This window comes from Rattus norvegicus, chromosome 6 (assembly GCF_036323735.1).
Source record: "Rattus norvegicus strain BN/NHsdMcwi chromosome 6, GRCr8, whole genome shotgun sequence".
NCBI lineage: Eukaryota > Metazoa > Chordata > Mammalia > Rodentia > Muridae > Rattus > Rattus norvegicus.
Window position 1 is genome coordinate 64526410 of NC_086024.1, and position 21279 is coordinate 64547688.

Here is a 21279-nt window from a genome sequence, read left to right on the forward strand (position 1 = left end):
ACACATCTCAAAATATATTAAAGTATGTATGCATCCAGATGAATCTCGCTGTTCTAAGAATTTGGAATTCTTTATTTGTGACAATAAGATTTATCCTGTGTGGTCCTCAATAGACAATATTTTAAATGAAAAAAAAACTTTGGCCAATTATAACATTTATAATATGTTATATTCCATAGCTAATTGTTATTTAATTTAGAAACTATAGTTTGTTTATATATTAAACATTAAAAAATATGGGGCAATGAACTACATATTTACCAGGAATTCTATGTAGGTAGATATTATTGATCATGAAAATCTGGCTTTCCTGAGCTCTTTTTTTTATTAATTAACTTATGTATTCACTTTTCTGATCTATAGCTTCTGCTCTCTCCTCCGAGTCCCTTCCATTCACCTCTCTCCCCCTATCCTCCCCTCCTTCCCTTCTCTTCAGAAAAGGGGAGGCTGAAAATCGTATGTATTCAATTGTTTTTATTTCATGAAGAAACTTCAGTGGAATTTTGTCTACTTTTTTATTTTTTTAACCATAATAATTATGTTATACATTTTAAGGATTCCCTTAAATCAGTTTTTACCAGCTTTTAGAAAGCATAATTTACACACAAACACACACACACACACATGCACGTGCACACACACACACACACACACACACACACACACACACACACACACAAAACTAAATGCCTCAAAGGTCACTATGGAAGTCTAACAGCAGTCCTGTCACAGGTATGTCGCAGGTAGGACAGTACTTCCCCAGTGCTCTGCTGGCCCCAGCAACTCACATGGTAATTCAGACTGCAAGGAAGTTAGCTCGTGCTTCTACTGTAAAGAAAACCAAATTCTGCTGTGGAAAGCATCCCCACTATTACTCCAATCACTTCACGTAGCCACGCATCTACTCATATCCACTCTAGAGAAAATTGATTAGGAAAGAAAAATAAAAGGGAAAAATACTACATACTCCAGAGATCAAGGTATTCAGGATTCTGCAATAAAAGAAGCATAGGTTTTATTTCCAGATGAAAGAACTAGCTATGTTTTAGTATATATGCATATACATACAAATATAAAGGAGAAATTTGAACTCCTACCAGAACTAGCACATTTATATAATGTGATTTTTGTGTGTGTGTGTGTGTGTGTGTGTGTACACCTATATCTGTAAATGGAATCACATTATACATTTCAGTCTCAAATTGCTTGTTTAATTCATCAAAGACAGTTTCTCACGTTGGGATAATCTGTTGATCGTAAAGTGCACTGACTGAGGATACCGACTTCTTCAGTCTTAGGCCGGGATCTTCATGGATAGAGCATCTCTGTTTCACTGTAGCATCAGCTGTGGGGCTCAAAATCCAGGGCTTGGAATCCTACAGACTTGTTCACTCGTGTATCTGATGATTGATGCTGGATTTGGCTTAGATCTTAGCTTGGCCTGTTAGTTGGACAGTCTCCATTTGGGCTCTCTGTATGGCTGGGGTTTCTGTTGGGAGATAATTCCCCATGAATATTTCATGCTTCTGTATGGTCCAGGTTCTCTGAATAAAGGAATTTACAGCCAGTTAAAAAATGTTTTTACAAGCAGACATTCCAGGACAGTCAGGCTCAGGGACATCTCCTTTTCTAGATATGATCTAAAATGCCAAAAGATAAAGCTCATGTCTCGTTCTCCTCCAGATTTTTATACATTTCAAAAGAAATATGTTTCTCTGGTTCCTGAGGTAGTGTTAGGCATATTGTTCAGATCTCCAAGCACTGTCAGAATTTCCTAATGCTGTGATTCCTCATTTCTAATATTCCCCAACATATGTTCAGGTCCCACCATGATATTGACCTCCAGACACAACATCTTTGGAAAAAGCGTGCAAGATATGTTTATGCTGTTGTAATAATCTGTCATGTGTCTGACCCAGAGGCCTCATATTTTATGGCAATATTCACCATCATACATAGATATATATGTGTATGTATTTGCCCATCCATCATCTATCCACCCACCATCTATCTGTATATTGAGCATATACATGCTGTTCTTACAAATGAGGCGAGATTTCAAACTCTTCAGAGTTTTTGGTGCAATACTTATGATATAATACTTTCCTTATGAAATGGTGGCTGAATATACTTTCTCTTTGGAGAGAAAGAAAGACAGAGACAGAGACGAACAGTGAACGAGCCCTGGGATGGAAACTCCATCATCTTTTATATTGTCCTCAAAAGTCATGTTGATAGTCTTCTAGATATCATGAGTCCATGACTTTCAGAGCCCTGCACAGGTTCAAGGGTAGAGGAGGTAACATTTGACTTGGGTTCAGGTGTAACAAGAGTCTGGAAAAGAATATAAAGTCAAAATTATTTCTAGACTATTAAAACAAATCCAAACTGCTAAGCAAACCCATATAATAGAATCTATTTCAACCTTTTGCCTTAAATACCCCTGCGAACCCAGCATTTTAGCCTGAAGTTCCTCAGAGGGAGAAGCTAAGGTAAATAAATGTCTTTGTGTCATAAATTTATGTGTTAGTCCAGTCACACAGGGTTAATGCCAGTGAACAGAGGAGTGAGGCACGGATGAGTGCAAAGCTCAAAAGAGAATGATTTAGACCTGACCACCTCTGCTACTCAATATTCATCATAATTGATTGCTCTGTCTTGCAGAATAGTGTCTAAATGGCAACATAAACATTGTCTCAAGACAAGGAAGGAAAGCAGAGAAAGCCATTTATTTACTGACTCTTGTCCCCCATTGGCTACAGTTTGCTGACGGGGCATTAATCCCTCCATGCCTCTTGCACTTGCCTGGATGGGACCACTTCCATTGTACATGTAGTAAATGGGAGGCTGCTTATATATGTGTCTAGTACCTTTTTTTACTATAATAAATTTTGATGTAAAGAGCACCTCACAAATCTTGTGCACTTGCCTAATTACATGCTTCAACTGAGTAAAATATTTACATTGAGACCTCAAGAATTTGAACATGGACATTGAATTTTTCAATTTTCTACAAATCTTTCTGGATTCGTGTGTGTGTGTGTGTGTGTGTGTGTGTGTGTGTGTGTGTGTACAGCAACACATTTTCACATATTTAGTATCATTTTCAGTTTTGCATTAGTAAATTATTTTTTCAGTCTTTTGGTTTTCCTACTGAGGAATTTTTTCTTTACTTATTGATTTTAATATTGCATTTAGTTTATTGTTGGCAAGTAGTTATTTGCAAATATGTTTTTGTATTGTTTATTTTTATGTTGATTTTGTTATCTCTTTTGTCAAATATATCCAGCAATTTTTGTTTTATACTTTCTATTGAGTATAAATGCTTGTGTTTTACTTTTCTTAAAATTTCCAATTTGTTATAGCAGATACATAGTTTCCCTAAATCTGTTAATGGGCATTGTAATACCTGACTCTGAATTTTCCTTCTTCCTTCTCTTTCAATTTTTGCATATTTCTATCATTCTATAGGTCTGTCTTTATGTCTTCCATACCAATGATTATATTTTAACTTCTACTTAGAGTTTTCTCTACCATAAGATATTCTTTTGAATATTGTCCTTTGACCATCTTAAGACTGGATACTAGAAACTATTGAACTGCTTATGTATAGATTATAACTTTGTACTCCAAATATATATAAATACTGATATTATGTAATTATAAAAGGTCTTCAGTATAAGGCCTCATATAAGTATGTCTCATACAAGGTCTCATATAAGTGTGTAATTCTGGATCAGATTTCTAGATATGGAATTGACGTGTTAAATATGAGAACATTTTTTAAGACTCATTATACATCTTGTTCTACCATTAAGTCACTTTTCTGCAAATGTTTATTGCCATTTAATCTCAAATACAGAGTGTGTGAACACCCATCTTACTAATTTCTATCGCTTATTTCAGTTATTTATTAATTTAATAAGTTAAATTGTTTGATTTACATTTCTGTTGGATTACAATTAGAGCATGTTTTTACATGTTTATTGCATGACTTGTACCATCTATCACTTTTTCTTTCCTGAACCTTTAAATATTGGAACTCTTTTCTTTCAATTATAAAAAGTATTTTAACAGATTATAAGAGACATTTGGAGAAATATTTTTTCTACTTTGTAGTTTGATTTTTAGTGTCATATGAATATATAATAGCATACACAAATCTCTTGGTTGTTTTAAGTTTGAGATTTCTTTCTCTTCTTTTTGTCACCAAGCAGTCAGATAAACAGTAAGCTATTTTTCAGCTAATAACATTCATTAAACTTAAGGCATTGAACAGTAAGTACAGAGGTTTCACATATAGTCTGTCCTCATCCATGTACATACGCCCACTCTTCACATCCTATACCAAAATGAGACAGTTGATTGGCACAGTCATACATCATTATTTGTCAAAGTCACAGGGAACATTAGGGTTCATTTTTGTGCTGTGCATTCCATAGGTCTAAAAAGTGCACACAATATATCCCTATTGAAATATCACACAGAATAGTTTTGTTGACCTAAAAATCCTCTGTGCTTTTCTTATTTAGCCCAATGTCTTGCACAATACTTGAAAGCTGCCAGTCTTTTAGCTGTCTCAATAGATTTTTCCCTTTCCAGAAAGTCACATAGTTACAGTCATATGCTGTGGAGTCTTATCAGATGACTTGATAGTACACATTTGACATTTCTATATTTATTTTCATGACTTGATATTTGAATTCTAAATAGTATCCATTGTCTGGATAGTCCATGATTTATCTACTTTCCTGTTGTTGGACATCTTGGTTACTTTCACATTTTAATAGTTGTGAAGAAAACCACCTAATGTTGTATGCAGCCTTTAATGTGAACTTAAGTTGGAGTTGTTAGTAAATGCAAGGAGCACAGCTTTTAGATGATATAATTTAAACAGTGTGTTTAGTTTTGTAAGAAAATAACAACTTGTCTTTTAAAATGAATATGCTATGTTAGATTCCCAGATACACATTAGATATCCTTAGTAGTTTAACACTATTGGTATTTTGAGTTGTGGCCATTCAATAGGTGTGTAATGGGAACTCATTGGCTGTACTCAGCACTTCTTTAATCACATGTAATATTGGATCCTGTCTTAGAATTGTTACTTCTGTGATGAAACACTGTGATCTAAAGCAACTTGGCTAGGAAAGGGTTTATTTTGCTTATACTTCCATAGTTTATCATCAAAGGAATTCAGAGTTAAAAAGCAAAAGGGCAGGAACCTGGTGTCAGGAGAGGCTGCAGAGACTATGAGGGAGTGGTGCTTACTGGCTTTCTCAGCCAAGCCTCAGCTACTTCTCATGATGTCTTTATGCCTTCAAAACCAATATCACCTGGGAGATTCTTACAGATTACGAAATTCAGCTGCTAGCATGAGGTACACCTTGACAAGCTTTGCAATACACACACACACACACACACACACACACACACACACACACTACATATATTGACCCTGAAGAAATTCTTCCAAAAAGATTGCATTAGTGATGCTGGTCTCTTCTTAATCATAACTGATTTTTAGTCTCCAAATAAGCAAAAATTGTCCCAGGAAAGCAAAGGTTTCCCCTCAGTGGTGCTAGTTTCTTGTTAATCACAACTGGTTCCTCAGCCAGCTGATCAGAACCTCAGATTCTTCATTCAAAGACACAAATGGCCTCAGTAGAGTCTTTAAAATTTCCTCTGAAATTCACAAGCCAGGCATCTATCATCTGTCTGTTCTCTGTATTATCTTCCATGCTTCTACGAAACAAACCACTAGAGCTCAAACCACGCAACGACTTTTCTAGTCCAATGTTGCAAAGTCCTTCTGCAATCCTCGCCAAAATAACACAGTCCAGTCTATCACATCCATACTCCAAAATCCTGGTACTCATTTCTGTATTAGTTAAGATTAGTATGGCTTAGATGATTCAAAAGGAAAGGGTTTATTTTGTTTACAGTTTATTTAATCATCAGAGAAAATCAGAACAGGAAGTCAAGGAGGGCAGGAACCTAACTTCTGGAACTGATGCAGAGCCCATGGGACATCTGCCCAGGGTGGATGGCACTGCCCACAGTGAGCTGGGCCTTCCCCCATCGATCACAAATTTAAAACATGCCCTCCAAGCTTACCTACAAGCTGATCTTATGGAGGCAATTTCTCCTCAGATGACACTAGGTTGTGTCAAGGTGTCATAAAACGAATTTGCACAGCCAGCATTCCATATATTGTCTGATTATTTATATATCTTTATTGATGAGGTTTCTATTCACTTGGTTTTTGCTTATATTTAAGGAGGTGATTTTTTTCTTAATATAAAATTTTAATAGCTTCTTTGTATTTTCAGGAAAATTATATTTATTGGATATTTCTTTTGTGAATACTTCCCTCGGTGTGTAATTTGTGTTTCCAGTTTCTTGACATTAACTTGCAGAGTTTTAAATTTTAATAAATTCCAACTTATTTCTTTTTTTAATGGCAACACTGGTATTTTGTGTTGTTTTCTAAAAGAAGTTACTGTTTCCAAGGACATTTACATTTTCTTCTGTTACTTTTTAAGACTGTATAGTATTGAATTACTTTCTGAGAAGGGCTTAACAAATGGGTCTCAACTCAAGTTTTTCACAAGAATGTCTCATTGTTCTAGAACCATTTTGTTTATTGTCTCTGCCCTCAGCCCTGTACCACCATTTAAAAAAAAGACTGTCCTTTCTCTACTCAGTTAATTTCCTTTGTCAAAGACCAGTTAACTAGTTATGTGTGGCCCTACTTATGGTCTGGTCTATCTGTTCTGTCTTGTTGATTAACTTCTGTTTTTGTCAATACTATGTCATCTTGATGACTGCAGTCCTAGTAAGTCGTGAAGTGAGGCAGTGTTAGCCCTTTGCCTTTCTCCTCCTTCAGTGTTCACTTGTTCTGGTTCTTTGGCTTCTCCAGAGAAAACTTAGAATCACTTTGTCAATATCCATCAAACAATTAGCTGCGTTTTGTTTGCCAGTGTGTTGAACGTGCATATCATGTTATAATCAGTGGTTAGCTAGAAGGAGGTGCGACATTTTAGCTTTCTTTTCATGCTTTCTAATATTACCTATTTTTCAAATAAGTATAGATTACACTCATACTAAAATAAGTATATTTAAAACAGAACATAAAATGAAAGTATAAAAATAAAAGAGAAAGCTGGTTTCTCTGTGGAAATAATCCTTTAGCTTTCCTCTATCCATTATGTGTATTTTAAAAAGGTTTTCAATAAATCTTCCTATTGTGTCAGTCTTAAGATTTCCTAAATTTTAATAATATAATCCTGAAAATTTAGCTTATCAGACTAGGTCTATTTTATTTAAAAAACATTATAATTCAACAAACATTTTTTGAATATCAATGACACATGACCTATTTTTTTACCCATGTTTCAAATGACAGAGTAATTCAGTGTTTGCTGGTGTGATTCACTTAAGAAGTGGGGTTTTTTTTTGTTTTTATTTTTTGTTGGTTTTACTTTTTTAAAAATGAAGGGTTGAATAAAGGGGGCATTTGAAAGATAATGGACTTCAGTTCTAGACAGTAGGCTGAGGAGATCTTCAGCTCCGTTGTAACAGTGGTGGGACTGACAGTGTAACTGGAAAATGTCAAAGACCAGCAGAACTTGGTGACTCAGCAATTCTAACTGTATGATTTGGTTATTTCAGATACTAACTGGAGACACTGAGTTAGTAACAGAAATAGTCATTTTGGTTACCGGGATTTGAACAACAGCTAATGCTTTGCAAATTCCTGGGTGCTTACTTATTTCCTAGAAAAAGGAAGAAATGGGTAAATTTTTCTAATGAACTGAAGGAAATATTCTTATCACAGGGATAAAATCAAAGTTTGAGAGAAACTGTGAAGCAAAACGGGAGACATGATGGTGTTGGCTTCTGATACACACTCTTCTAAGAAATGACTGCCTACTTTATCAGGGACAAATCTTTTTTGCTATTTGGGCATCCATATTTCTTGAGGCTAAATGATTAGGGTGGAGGATATCAGGAATGTATTACTAGCAGGTGAAGCTATAATCACAAATCACTTCGTGTGGTATTAATTAGTAGAAAGCTTACCCAGGACAATGTGCATCTGTTCAGGCCACTCTGATAGAATACTAAAACCTCAGTGGTTTATAGTCAACAAAAGGTATTCCTCAGTTACTGTGGCAGGGACGTCGTAAACTAAGTTGCCAGCAGACAGAGGTTGCTGATTGCTGTCCATAGACAGCACTGTATCACGGTATGATCATATGGTGGAAAATCATGTTACAATCATGCCCCTCACATGATAATAGAGCTCTGTCCCCATAATCCAGCCATCTCGTCCCATCAGTGTGCCATGAGCTAACACTAATATGCTAGTGATGAGTATACTACTAATGCTAGTGATTATATTTTAGCATGTGAAGGTTAGAGGGAAACTATTACTCAGACCATAGAAACATGAAGAACTCATGAAAGAAGACAGAAGTTTGGAATGATGTATTTGACCATTTTGTCAAGCTCTGTGTACTCTATAGAGCCAGAGCCTGGTAAGGAGAAATTATCATGGAATTAAAGGAAACATATCAACAACAGCAACAAGACCCACATGGAAAGAGAAAAACAACTAAAAATTAGCTGAGAAAATACAGTAATTTGAAAAAGGTTAAAAGTTATATTATGCCAGGTTCCTAAGGCATTACCAGACAGACAGTTCTATCTAGCACAGAGCTACTGGGGAAAATTTTTTCCTAATTGTATTTTTTTAAATTTACATTTCAAATATTATCCGCTTTCCCAGTTTCCCATCCATAAACTCCCTATCCCATCCCTCTCCCCTTCTTCTATGAGTGGGTTTCCCCACCCAACGATCCGCCCCTTCCCACCTCCCTACCTACCCTCCATCCTGACATTCCCCTACACTCAGGACGATATTTTCTAGTTCCATCCATTTGCCTATGAATTTCATGAAGTCATTGTTTTTATAACTAAGTAGTATTCCATTGTGTAAATGTACTACTTTTTCTGTATCCATTCCTCTGTTGAAGGACATCTGGGTTGTTTCCAGCTTCTAGCCATTATAATAAGGCTGCTATGAACATAGCGAGCATATGTCCTTGTTAAATGTTGGAGCATCTTATGTGTATATGCCCAGGAGTGGTATAGCTGGGTCTTCAAGTATACTATGTCCAATTTTCTGAGGAACCTCCAGACTGATTTCCAGAGTGGTTGTACCAGCTTGCAATCCCACTGACAATGGGGGAATGTTCCTCTTTCCCCGCATCCTCACCAGCATCTGCTGTCGCTGGAGTTTTTGATCTTAGCCATTCTCACTGGTGTGAAGTGGAATCTCAGGGTTGTTTTGATTTGCATTTCCCTGGTGACTAAGGATGTTGAGCATTCCTTTAGGTGCTTCTCAGCCATTTGATATTCCTCAGCTGAGAATTCTTTGTTTAGCTCTGTACTCCATTTTTAATAGGATTATTTGATTCTCTGGAGTCCACCTTCTTGAATTCTTTGTATATATTGGATATTAGTCCTCTATCAGATGTAGGATTGGTAAAGATCTTTTCTCAATCTGTTGGTTGCTATTTTGTCCCATTGACAGCATCTTTTGTCTTACAGAAGTTTTGCAATTTTATGAGGTTCCACTTGTTGATTCTTGATCTTAGAGCATAAGTCATTGGTGTTCTGTTCAGGAAAATTTCCCCTGTGCCCATATGTTTGAGGCTCTTCACCACTTTTTCTTCTATTAGTTTCAATGTTTCTGGTTTTATGTGGAGGTCCTTGATCCACTTGGACTTGAGTCGTGTACAGGGTGACAAGAATGGATTGATTTGTGACTGAGTACCTTAAAATGAAGTCAGAGAAATAATTTTCAAAATTATTTCCAAAGATAACAAAAAGAAGAAAATTAACATTGTATTTTTATTCACCCATTACCTTTCTCAGAGTTGAATATAAATTTGTATTAATTCAAATTTTCTCCTGGCTCTCAGATTGAGAGACTGTAGTTAAAAGACATGTTTCAAATCCTTCCTAGATGATGAGAATCGAGAGACCAACAAGCTGTCTACTTCCCAGGCAAAGAGAGGAGATAGAATAAAATGGTACCTGTGGTTCCATGGCTTCTCTTTGTGAGGCATTTGTTTTAATTGTCTAAGCACAGGGACCCATAGGTGTCTTCGGTCAGCATGTAATGGAACTCATTTTCCAGCAAACTTCCTGTTCATAGGACTAAGTTTAAGGACTCAGCTCACAGTGTGCTCCCACTCATTTATCCCAAGTCTTCCCTGCTCTCCTCTTTCTGCTCTGGTGTAAGAGTCACCCTGCTTCTTTTGTTTCTCTTCCATCCCATAGTCTTATGCTCCTGCAATATTTTTTTAATTGCTGCTGCATGGAATATTTTTCTTTCTATGTCTCTGCAAGGCTAATTTCAATGTTAACCTTGTTAAGTTTCCCTGTCGTCTCCTTTATTTTAGCATGTTACACATACCTACCAACAAATATTTGCTTCTTATAAATCATCTTTATTTCCTAATTTGTTACATTTCTTGAAAGCAGACTCTAAGCCATATTGATCTTCATATTTCTTTCTTGCTCAGTAAAACTAACAAATAAGAGATGCCTTAAAAAATGTGAAGATGGGGTTGAGGATTGAGCTCAGTGGTAAAGCACTTGCCTAGTAAGCTCAAGGCCCTGGGTTCGGTCCCCAGCTCCGAAAAAAGAACCAAAAAAAAAAAAAAAATGTGAAGACTTAATGAATGTAGTACCCACCAAATACTGGCAATCCAAAGGCTTCTCTTTCCACAGCTTGTCTTCAAAGTGAGAGTGAACTTTTAAAAATATCCGTCTAAGCTTGTCAAGATATCTCCACGGGCAACAGTGCTTTCTGTGACCACCTGAGTTTGTTCCCTGGAGACCTGGTGGCAAGGCAGAACTGACCTGGGAACGTTCTCTCACCTACCCAAGCTGCCCTAGCACATGTTCTCTTTGGCCTTCCTTCTTCCTGCCTCCACTCCAACACACATGCATCAATAATAATCAAACATGGGAAGCAGATGCCCATCTACTGCTCCTGTCACTTTTTCTCTTAATTGTCTGCAAGGAACCTATACTACATTAAAGTCCTAAATCTTAGTGTGGAATCAATAGTTTTCTGTGTTAATGAACTCGCCTTGTTCTCCTACTCTAGGTATCTCATTTCACTTCCTTCTCCTCCTGTCCCTTGCCTGTCCTTCACCCTGCCTGAGCCATCTTCCTTGACCAGGGCCACATACTGAAGCTGAGGCTGCTTCCTCAGCCTGGAATAGTCTTTCCTTGCTAGTGAGTGGCTGCTCCTTCTTTCAGGTTCAGGTCTCAGCTTACAAAACCATTTTCTCACTGAGCCCCTCTCCAAATCTCATGTTCCTGCTGTCATCTCTGGTGGCTTTAGACATTTTACAATGCTTGTTGTAGTGTATCATTTCCACTTTGACTCCTTATTTTTATAGAGTATTTTATACTTTATTTTCCTGTTCATTTATCTTGATTCTATTAGCAAAGCACAGAAGACCTTATATGTGATGTCCTAAGACACAGATCAGCACTGTGTCATCATGCCAGTACTTATGACTGATGACAGGCAGACTTAGGGTGGTGCTTCCCTAAGGCACTTTCCTCTTCTTCCCGTCCCTATATTCTTAGCTCTAAATCTCGTTCTTATCTTGTAAATACACCAGTGTACTGACTGCCTGACTGGCTTTCTCCTTAACAGTGTTATCGTCACTTGGAATCACAACCGTTTCATGTAAATTTCTAACTCTCTGATGATAAATACATGGGAGTCTTTGTTTTGTTTTATTTTTTCCAACAAAACTGAAATTAATCTTCTCCTTGCTTATCTCTCCCTGCATTTCTTTAAGACACTTGGCAGGAGAGCAGCTGTTCTCCTGTAAGGTTAGGAATAAAAGCAATACTATTAAAAGGTCCTGCTGACACCTCCCTCCTCCCTTGTCTTTTTTGCTGTAACTCCTTGCAAAGGCTGGGTTTAGAACTATCAGTACAAAATGATCCTGACTACCTTGAGTAATCCAATAATAGCTACGCATTTTATCTAAGATTTTTTTTTAAAAAATCTGATTCGATAGAGCTAATTTAGTTTCTCTGAGCTCTGGTTTTAAATCTAATTAAGACATCTTAAATGGCTCAATTTCCATTTGGGTAGCTGGCTTTGCCTATAATTTTCAGGTTTCAAGCCTTCTCTAATGAATTTCTTCCATTGCTTTTCTGCAATTAAGCTTTTCTCCCATTAAGTTCCATCGGGCGTAGTCATAAGGCAGATTGTGAACCAGTCAGTCTCATTAATTAAGAACAAAAGAAGATTTCTGAGGAGATGACTTTGTATACAATGTGCAGTTTAGGGGACAGGCCTAACTTTTGGCCTAGCCAAATGCAGAAACTTTGGAGACAGATTTCTAAAATTCCTCAGATTTGGTGTCTACATGGTCACTTCTCCTCAGGTCCACAAGAGGTTAAAAGCAGAGTCCCAGGTCAGGAAGATGGCTTTGGTTGCCCTCTGGCAAAGAGTAGAGCGGCGATTGCCAGCCCGGGCCTTGGAGTTGAATGTATCACTTTCCTGTGCAATATGCCCTTGTCATCCTGTGGCCTGCAGACCTGAACTCCAGCCTCCATTTGCAATGCATTATGTTACACTGCACCATCTGGTCAGCCCGTCCTGCATCCAAGAGATTTGGAATCCTGGTGTAGAGGAGCTAATTAGGTTCCGTGAAGGTTTCATGATTTGCTATTCTAGCCAAACAAACAAATATAAATTATTGAAATAATTTCTTTCTGTTCTCCCCGTTTAACATTTCAAAAATATAAGAATAAACTATTCCCCAAATAGTAGGAAATTATTGGAGAAATTGTTGAGTCCATTTTGCATAACTGATTGTGCATATGTTCTAAATTGTAATTCATTTGGACTTGAGGTCAAAAAGAATGTTTAATGTGTTTCTGCCCCATTTTACAGTGGGTGGTTTTCATGTTAAGTGCTTTAATGTATGTCTCTGCTGCTAATCTATCACTAGGGGCTGTACAGTTAAAGCTTTGTGTGAACTTTATGAATTCAGATTTATTGACACAATGCTTATTTTAACTGAGACTTATTTATGTTTGTGCCCTTTTGAAAGCCATGCCATCGAGACAGGCAAAATTCAGATTTTACATCTGTTCTTAGACAATTAGACAATCCACTTATCGACTTTCAGAATAACAAATGCAAATATTTAAGCTCCTTTCCTTTGCCAAGTCCAGATACTATCCAACTTGTTCTAAGGAAGCCTTGAATAAAACTGAGATTTCCCCTAAAGCCTGGATCCTAAAAACAAAGAGGGCTTCCTGTAATACAATTTAAATTAATTGATAATTCACAATGTATCTTTAGAAGTCACATCAAATTGCATTGAAATGTTGTGGGAATGACACATCTATTATGAGAAAAGAAACCCAGGAGGTTATCCAAAGCAGGAATGAAGATACTTATGTGAAAATATCTGTTAAACCGGAATTAAAATAAGCAATTGTAGAAAGCCTCATTGGTTATCTAAAAATATGTATCTATAGAAAAGTGATGCTACTTTGTAATTTATCTTTAATTTCTGCATAGAGATTTTCTATTATATAATATGAGGGTGAGTGTCAGTAGCTTTTATTGTCTCCTATGTTGTTTATATATAAACAAGATCCTTTTTTTTAAATCAAGTGTTGATTTGGGTCTTAACACTAGAAATCTCCATTAAGAACAGGTGTTTGTGATATAGATGATGATCATGTGGAGTCATTTACTCACAGTAAATATTTCCCTTTATAGATGGCAGTAAAAAAATCACATTCTACACCATTTATGATTAAAAAGATAGGATAAAGAAAAAGTGTACATTGTACATTGGAATATATCTGACATTTGAAAAGTCAAAATTTAACTGTTAGTGTGAAAGTGCTACCTTTTCCAGTTTATTGAATATACCTTGAAATTCAAAAACAGCATGGTATAGTATCCATGTTACATTAAGGACTATTGGTAAAACCTAGCCATTGTTATGATGAAATTTTTGCTCAAATCTGGCTTATCACCACCAAATGGTTAAAATGTGTGTTTAATAGTTCCTCTAAAATTAGCTTGAAATATTCCACAGGAGAACATTTTACTCTCTGTGTGGTTTGTACATAGAAATTTAGAAGAAAAACAAGAAATTTTTTTCCTACAACTTGCATGTCTATGAAATAATTATTAGGTCCGTGGACACATAATCTTTAATTCTTCTTTCAGATATCACACTTTGTAGACATAAATTGCAGCAAGGTAGACATTTTAGAAATTGTGTTAAAATGTTTCTGAATAGCATTTCATTTCACATATATAAACAGATTACCCATGAGCAGTATATAGAAAACAAGCCATCTTGTGGAATTCTCTCCCTCCCCTTAACCCTGCCTTTGTGTGACAAGACTACTCCTTCTCAATTATATGTAAGCAGACATTAGTCAACCAATGATGCCTGATGAACCACAGTTATCTCCTCTACCAGATTGTAAGTTGTTTTGAGAGCATAATCAATTTCTAATTTATTTTTACATGTTCTCTGGCCCTTAATAGATTCTCTGCAAATGAATGTGTAGGTCAGGATTCCAGAAGGAAATTGATGACACCCAACTGGCAGAATTGTAAAGAGCGTAACAAGGGGATTGTTTATAAGATTATGAAGAGGGTTAAGGCCAAACAGAAATGGCGACATTGGCCTGGCTGCCAATGGCAATGACTGTTACCACTTGGAGGTCTGAGGGGCAAAAGTGCTGTGAAAAAAGCTTCAGCTGAGGCTTTCGATGTGCGAGACCTGAGTGCTAGTGGGAGAAAGAGTTTCGTTCCTGGTGCTCTTCCAGGGCTTCTCATTAGCCTTTTCCCTGATAAATGTGAATAAAAGCCAGATAATAGAGAAAACACCCCATTATGCTTTGTCAAGGACTCTTTCTGACAAAAGGAAAAATGGAGAGAGGCTGTGATTAGACAGAGCACAGAAGGAAATAGTGCATGCGTGCTAGCAGTGTCTCCAGCTTGGATGGTTCCACTGGGTCTGTGAGAACAATGAGAAAGTCTTCTAATGTTTCAACTCATTAGAATACGGTTGCTTAATTCTAGGTGAATTTTTATGATTTTAATCAACATTTAATGACTGTGGTACAGTGTGATATGTAAGATTTATATACATTATTAAATCATAATATTCATCTTGTTGGGAATTGGTTGTTTATTTGGGGTGAAAATATTCAAAATATTTTTATAAAAGCAACTTCAAGTGATATTTTTCTGGGTGGTACTGAGGGTGTAATCCAGGGCCTTGTACATGCTAAGCACATGCTGTGCCATGGAGCTGTACCTGACCCTTTCACTGTTTATACTTTTATTCATTTATGTTCAACATTCTAAGCACAGTTTATATTTCTAATGTATATCACTTCACTTGTTGTTTCTGTTAATGTCTAACTGTCTAGCTAGAAATTCTGTACATAGGTATATCAATATCAATATATAAATGCATATATATATTTAACTAATTATTCAAAATTATTCTAAGATTGTCCTTCATTAATTTAATGAGCCTTTCCATTATATGAATTATTGTTCTCTCTTAATTTATTTTTTGTTTGAGTCTGGATGTGTTTAACCAATATATTTCAGGCTCCAAGTGGGTAGCCCAATTGGTTTTGGACGTAAAGAGACCAGACCTCAGAAAAATATAGGCTTTAACTGTCATATGAATGAGAACACGCATTAGAAAAGAGATGTTGAACAGTCACAAGAAACAAAAGTCATCAGGTCTTAAATCATTCAAGGCCAAAACGTTTCAGCAATTATATAACAGTCTTCTGAGTGTTAAGGGTTTCTTGGGTTCCTTTGGGAAAAGAAAATTAGACCCCTTAGTCTAAGCCCAGGAGTAGTATGTTATTTCTCTGTCTTCTCATCTTTTAGTACCAGTCTTAATCAGGTATAAATTTCATTTTGTAGATGGACTGTACAGTTCATGTTCAGACCATATACAAGTTTGCATTTCTGCAAGGTGGGAAAGAATTTCTTCATGTCTACCACAGTCTGCTGATGTTCTCTCAGTATAAATGGTCTCCTAAGGTCCCCTTCTCCAGCTCACATCTTCATGAGATGGTTTTTTTTTTTTCTCAAGTAGTGAGAAGGTTGTAATCTTCAGATTAGTTTAGTACTTTGTAAACAAAGTTGAATAATAGTAGGAGTCTATTTTCTGTATATTAAACCCTAAAGAACTCTACAATATTAGACAGGCATGGAGGACCAGCTTGTAATTGCAGCATTTGGGAAACAGAAGTGGGAGGATCTTTGCAAGCTTGAAACTGGCCTGGGCTACATGGTGAGTTCCAGTCAACCCTGGCTGCAGAGTGAGAGCCAGTCTCAGAAAACGGAAAATGTCTATAGTATTAAATTACATTCAAGAAAAGGTTTACTCTCTCCTGCTTCATATCCCTCTGTAACTACCATTAAAATAATCATCTGCAATATTGGGCTTCTCCTAAATGTTCCTAGAAAGGTCAGTGCATACACAGATCTGTATATTTTCTCATATTGTTACTCTCCCTCTCCTTTTCTTCCTTGTTACATCTCTCCTTCCTTCACCCACTCCATTTTTCTTTTCTCTTTTTCATTCTTTCTCTCTCCTCTTTCTTCTTGTCTAAACTAGACTTCTATACACTAGATTTCTATAACTTGCTTTGCAGGAATTCTGGCTAATATGGATACTTGTTTTCATTGTACATATTCTCTCACACAAAACATCCCAATCACAGCCTAACTTCCTTCCACTCCTTCTACTGCTTCTCCATTTCTGCTTCAAAAAGACCAGACTGCCCAGGAATATCAACCAAATATGGCATAACAAGAATAAAAAAGACTGGGTATAAACCCTCATATCATGGCTGGACCACCCAGTAGGAGCAAAAAGGTCCCAAGAGCAGGCAAAAGTGTTAGAAGCACCCCCAGCTCCCACTCTTATGAGTTCCACAAGAACACCAAACTACACAACCATGACATATATGCAGTGAACCTAGGTCAGCCCCATGCAATCTCCCTGATTCTTAGTTCAGTCTCTGTGAGCCCCTATGAGCCCTGCTTAGTTGATTCTGTGGGCCAGAATACTTTTTCTCCTGGTGCCTTCAACCCTCTGACTCTTACAATCCTTCCTCCCAATCTTCTGCAGGGTTCCCCAGGATCTGCCTAATATTTACCTGTGGAGTCTCTACATCTGTTCCCATCAGGTGCCAGAGGAAGCCTCTCTGATGAATGACTACTGGGTTAGGTACTGATCTATGTATGAGTGTAGCTGAATATCATTAGGAGTCACTTTATTGACTTTATTTTCCAGTTGCATTTGGTTCTACCCTAGGTCTCTGGGCCTTCCAGTTTCCAGAACCTGGAAATCCAGGCAGGGTCAAGCTTGGGTTCTTTCTGGAGGAGTGGCCTCAAGGGAGACCAATCATTGGTTGGCCACTCTCACAAGCTCTGACCACCATTGCCCCAGCACATCTTGCAGGCAGGACAGGTTGTGGGCTGAAGATTTTATGACTGAGTTGGTGTCTGAGTCCCACCACGAGAAGCTTTGGCTGGTTAAGAAAGATGGCCAGTGTAGGCTCCTATCCTCCATTACTAGAAGTCCTGGATAGGGTCACCGTTGTAGGGTCCAGGGAGTTTCCACTGCACTGCTTTTTGTTTCTTTGATTGATTTTTTCTTTTTGTTTTTGTAGTATAAATACCTTTTTATATGATGAATTATTGATATTTCCCTAATGTCGGTATCCATAGACCAAATTCATTCATTCTGGTAGCTGCCTAAGGTTTCATGCACTGAATTTTATTTCATCATTATTCTACTAACAAACAGTCTAGTCATTTTCAGTTTTGGGTCACTACTTGTAGTAACAATGTTGTACATATAACTTAGGTATTTATATTCGATTATAAGAAAAATCTCTAAATCTCTATTTGTTGATACTACATTTATATTGAATTGGACATTGCCATAGACCTTTTTTAGAAAGGCAGTGACAGTGAGAATTTTCCTGTACTTTGAGCATCTCTCTAGTGCTATGTGATCAATGGCATGTTTTTTCAAAGAAATTGAAAAATATAATGGAATTCATTACTGCCTTATGTTTCATTATACCACGCCAGTCACCTGAAGTACAAGGCCAATAAACAGAAGGTCTTGTGCTAAGGTTTTAAGGGAATACTTTAATAATTTATGATGCATGAGAGGATTTTGCTATGTGTGTTCCTGAATATATCTTTTCTCCCTAAATTACAGTGGTTGTAAATTTAAGGTTTTACTATCAGAAAATTTTGAAAAAAACGCAAGCAAGAATGTGTGTGAATTGAGGAGGTTGAAAAAGCAGTGAGAACACAGGGACTGATGTTGTTAACTCAATCTTATTATTTATAAGCAGCTGTTGCAGAAATCCCATCCCACTAAGTCAGATGTTTACAGAAGTTCAACTCCACTCCTTCTTCGGTTTATACAATACCAACCAAGATTTGTTATTCTCTAAAACTCACCATGGCAAGTATAACTCATTAATATGTATCAGTTTTGGATGCTTGAGCCTGGGCAATTCTACATGTAATTACAGTGATCATGTCAGTGTTGACATTCAGTACCAAGCCACAGACTCATTGGGGTATAAAGTAGCTCTCCAGTGAGAAGCATTGCAAAGAAAACATGTTAAATGAGAAGGATGCAAAAAACAACAAAAAACAAAAACAAAAATAAAAAGCAAGAAGCCTTTTCAAAATGTTTCTAATCCTCTGTTATTTCCCATTTATTGAAGACAGTGTTGCATGTACAACGATAATAGATTTAATTTCTACTCAGTAAATTTACCAAAAAAAAAAAAGGCAAATAATTTAGGGGAATAACACAGCTACTCTGCTTAAAAAGAATACCTTAAGGAAATAATTTTATGTATGTCAGTCTGAGGAAATAATTTGAAATTTACCATCAAGTTGTAATTCTCCTTGCTTTACTCTAGATGAGTAAAGGTCATGCTTTGTGGTTGACCTTGATCTGGAGTGGTCAGCTTGTTTAGAAGAGAATCTGATAATCGGCCACTTCTGGATGTTCTATGAATTCCCAGTACCCTGAGATATTTAAGGACCTTAGGTCAGCTACCAGACATTGAGGGAAGTCATTCCACCCTCTGTACTTTTGTCATGTGTATTTAGATCATTGAAAGGTCAAAGACAGCCTTCCTCTTGCACTCTCACATCCTAGAACAAACTTTGGACTCTCTGTGAGATTCTGAACTTTCTTGGTGGTACTTGGGATACAAACAAACCCTTCATGACTGTCAGTGTCAAGTATCTGCTGAAGGCCTGTCTGGAGTGCCCCTCCCTGCAATAAAAATTCAGTTTGAGGAGGTGTTAGAATGGTGACTAGTGCAGGGCTGCACTTCCTGGTGTTCTTAGCTGACTAGTGACCGCCACCAAATACCAAATAAAGCTACAAAAAAAAAAAATCAGGGAGGCTTCTCCTGTGCAAGCCTCTTTTAGATAATAAACAGTCGAGACAGGTGGAATTGCTAGCTGAAGAGCCAGGTCTCTGATCACGGGCTAGAAAGGAAGAAACATATCACCTACCGGTAATTCCCGAACTGTTGCATGACTTGCTTTGCTCAGATGTTATTTAGCAGAAGCCTGGTACAAAGACCTTCCATTGCAAATGTTGGCTGAAAGCAGAAAGACAGAGCAGTTTTGAAGTCAAATCAGTTTAGAAGTCAGTTTAGAAGCCCAGCTGGGATCTTTAGATGCAATTAGGGACTTTCACCCAGGCCTTTGACATTTCCCAGAGCAGTTTGTTTCAGAGAGCTAAGCACTTTAGACTTAACTTGGCAAGAAGTAACTCCTGGACACCTCTAAATAAACCAATGACCCCACATGTCTGGAGAACAAATAAAACTTCAGCAGCCTGTTTCTCTTTGGTGTTGAGGCAGGCCAGGCCATCCTGTGCTTACACATGGATTTTCTTTCTTTCTTTCTTTTTTTTCCTTATTTATTAACTTGAGTATTTCTTATTTACATTTCGATTGTTATTCCCCTTCCCGGTTTCCAGGCCAACATCCCCCTAGCACCTCCCTCTCCCCTTCTATATGGGCTTCCCCTCCCCATCCTTCCCCCATTACCACCCTCCCCCAAACAATCACATTCACTGGGGGTTCAGTCTTAGCAGGACCAAGGGCTTCCCCTTCCACTGGTGCTCTTACTAGGCTATTCATTGCTACCTATGAGGTTGGAACCCAGGGTCAGTCCATGTAAAGTCTTTGGGTAGTGGCTTAGTCCCTGGAAGCTCTGGTTGGCTGGCATTGTTGTTCATATGGGGTCTCAATCCCCTTCAAGCTCTTTCAGTTCTTTCTAAGATTCCTTCAACAGGGGTCCCATTCTCAGTTCAGTGGTTTAATGATGGCATTCGCCTATGTATTTGCCATATTCTGGCTGTGTCTCTCAGGAGAGATCTACATCTGGCTCCTGTCGGCCTGCACTTCTTTGCTTCATCCATCTTATCTAGTTTGTTTGCTGTATATGTATGGGCCACATGTGGGGCAGGCTCTGAATGGGTGTTCCTTCTGCCTCTGTTCTAAACTTTGCCTCCCTATTCCCTGCCAAGGGTATTCTTGTTCCCCTTTTAAAGAAGGAGTGAAGCATTCGCATTTTGGTCATCCTTCTTGAGTTTCAACACATGGGTTTTCTTATGTGCTCTTGCTGTGCTTTGCAGGTTTGATTCAAATATTTGTCATCTCTCCTAACTATTCTTTGATAAGCTTTCGTTGTTTGTTTGTTTGTTTGTTTTGCTTTACAGATAAGACCCTGTTGGCAAATTCAACTGTTTATTTTGACTATTATATGTAAGGCATTTTAGGATCTATGAGAAGTAGACTTCCTATTTCAAGAATTTATTAGCTTATGGGAGAAAGAATATTAAAGGCATGCTCAATGGGACTGAATTAAAGTCCTGTGCCACTCTTTCAGAGGACCTGGGCCCCCAAAGACCTGTAACTCCAGCTCCAGGGCACCCAAAGCTTGCTGTAGCCTCTACACTCGCATGCACATCCACACACAGACTCACATATGTACATATAATTATAAACATAAAAAAAAACAAGAAATAGACATGGGCTTCCCAAAGGTTTTCATCTTCAAGCTCTGCAGTCTAACACTGGTGTACAACCTTCTGT

The 21279-nt window shown here is 37.4% G+C and overlaps 1 protein-coding gene and 1 long non-coding RNA gene across 10 annotated transcripts in view; one reads left to right on the forward strand and one right to left on the reverse strand.

The window, feature by feature from the left end:
* Immp2l (inner mitochondrial membrane peptidase subunit 2) overlaps positions 1–21279 on the forward strand; it is an 899718-nt gene that overhangs the window by 729221 nt on the left and 149218 nt on the right. The gene's annotated exons all lie outside the window — the stretch shown is intronic.
* LOC134479121 (uncharacterized) lies at positions 2191–19794 on the reverse strand. Its single transcript, XR_010052225.1, has 3 exons — positions 19688–19794; positions 8892–9844; positions 2191–2334 (listed from the first exon to the last, which is right to left on the reverse strand). It is a non-coding gene; the product is annotated as an uncharacterized LOC134479121 (long non-coding RNA).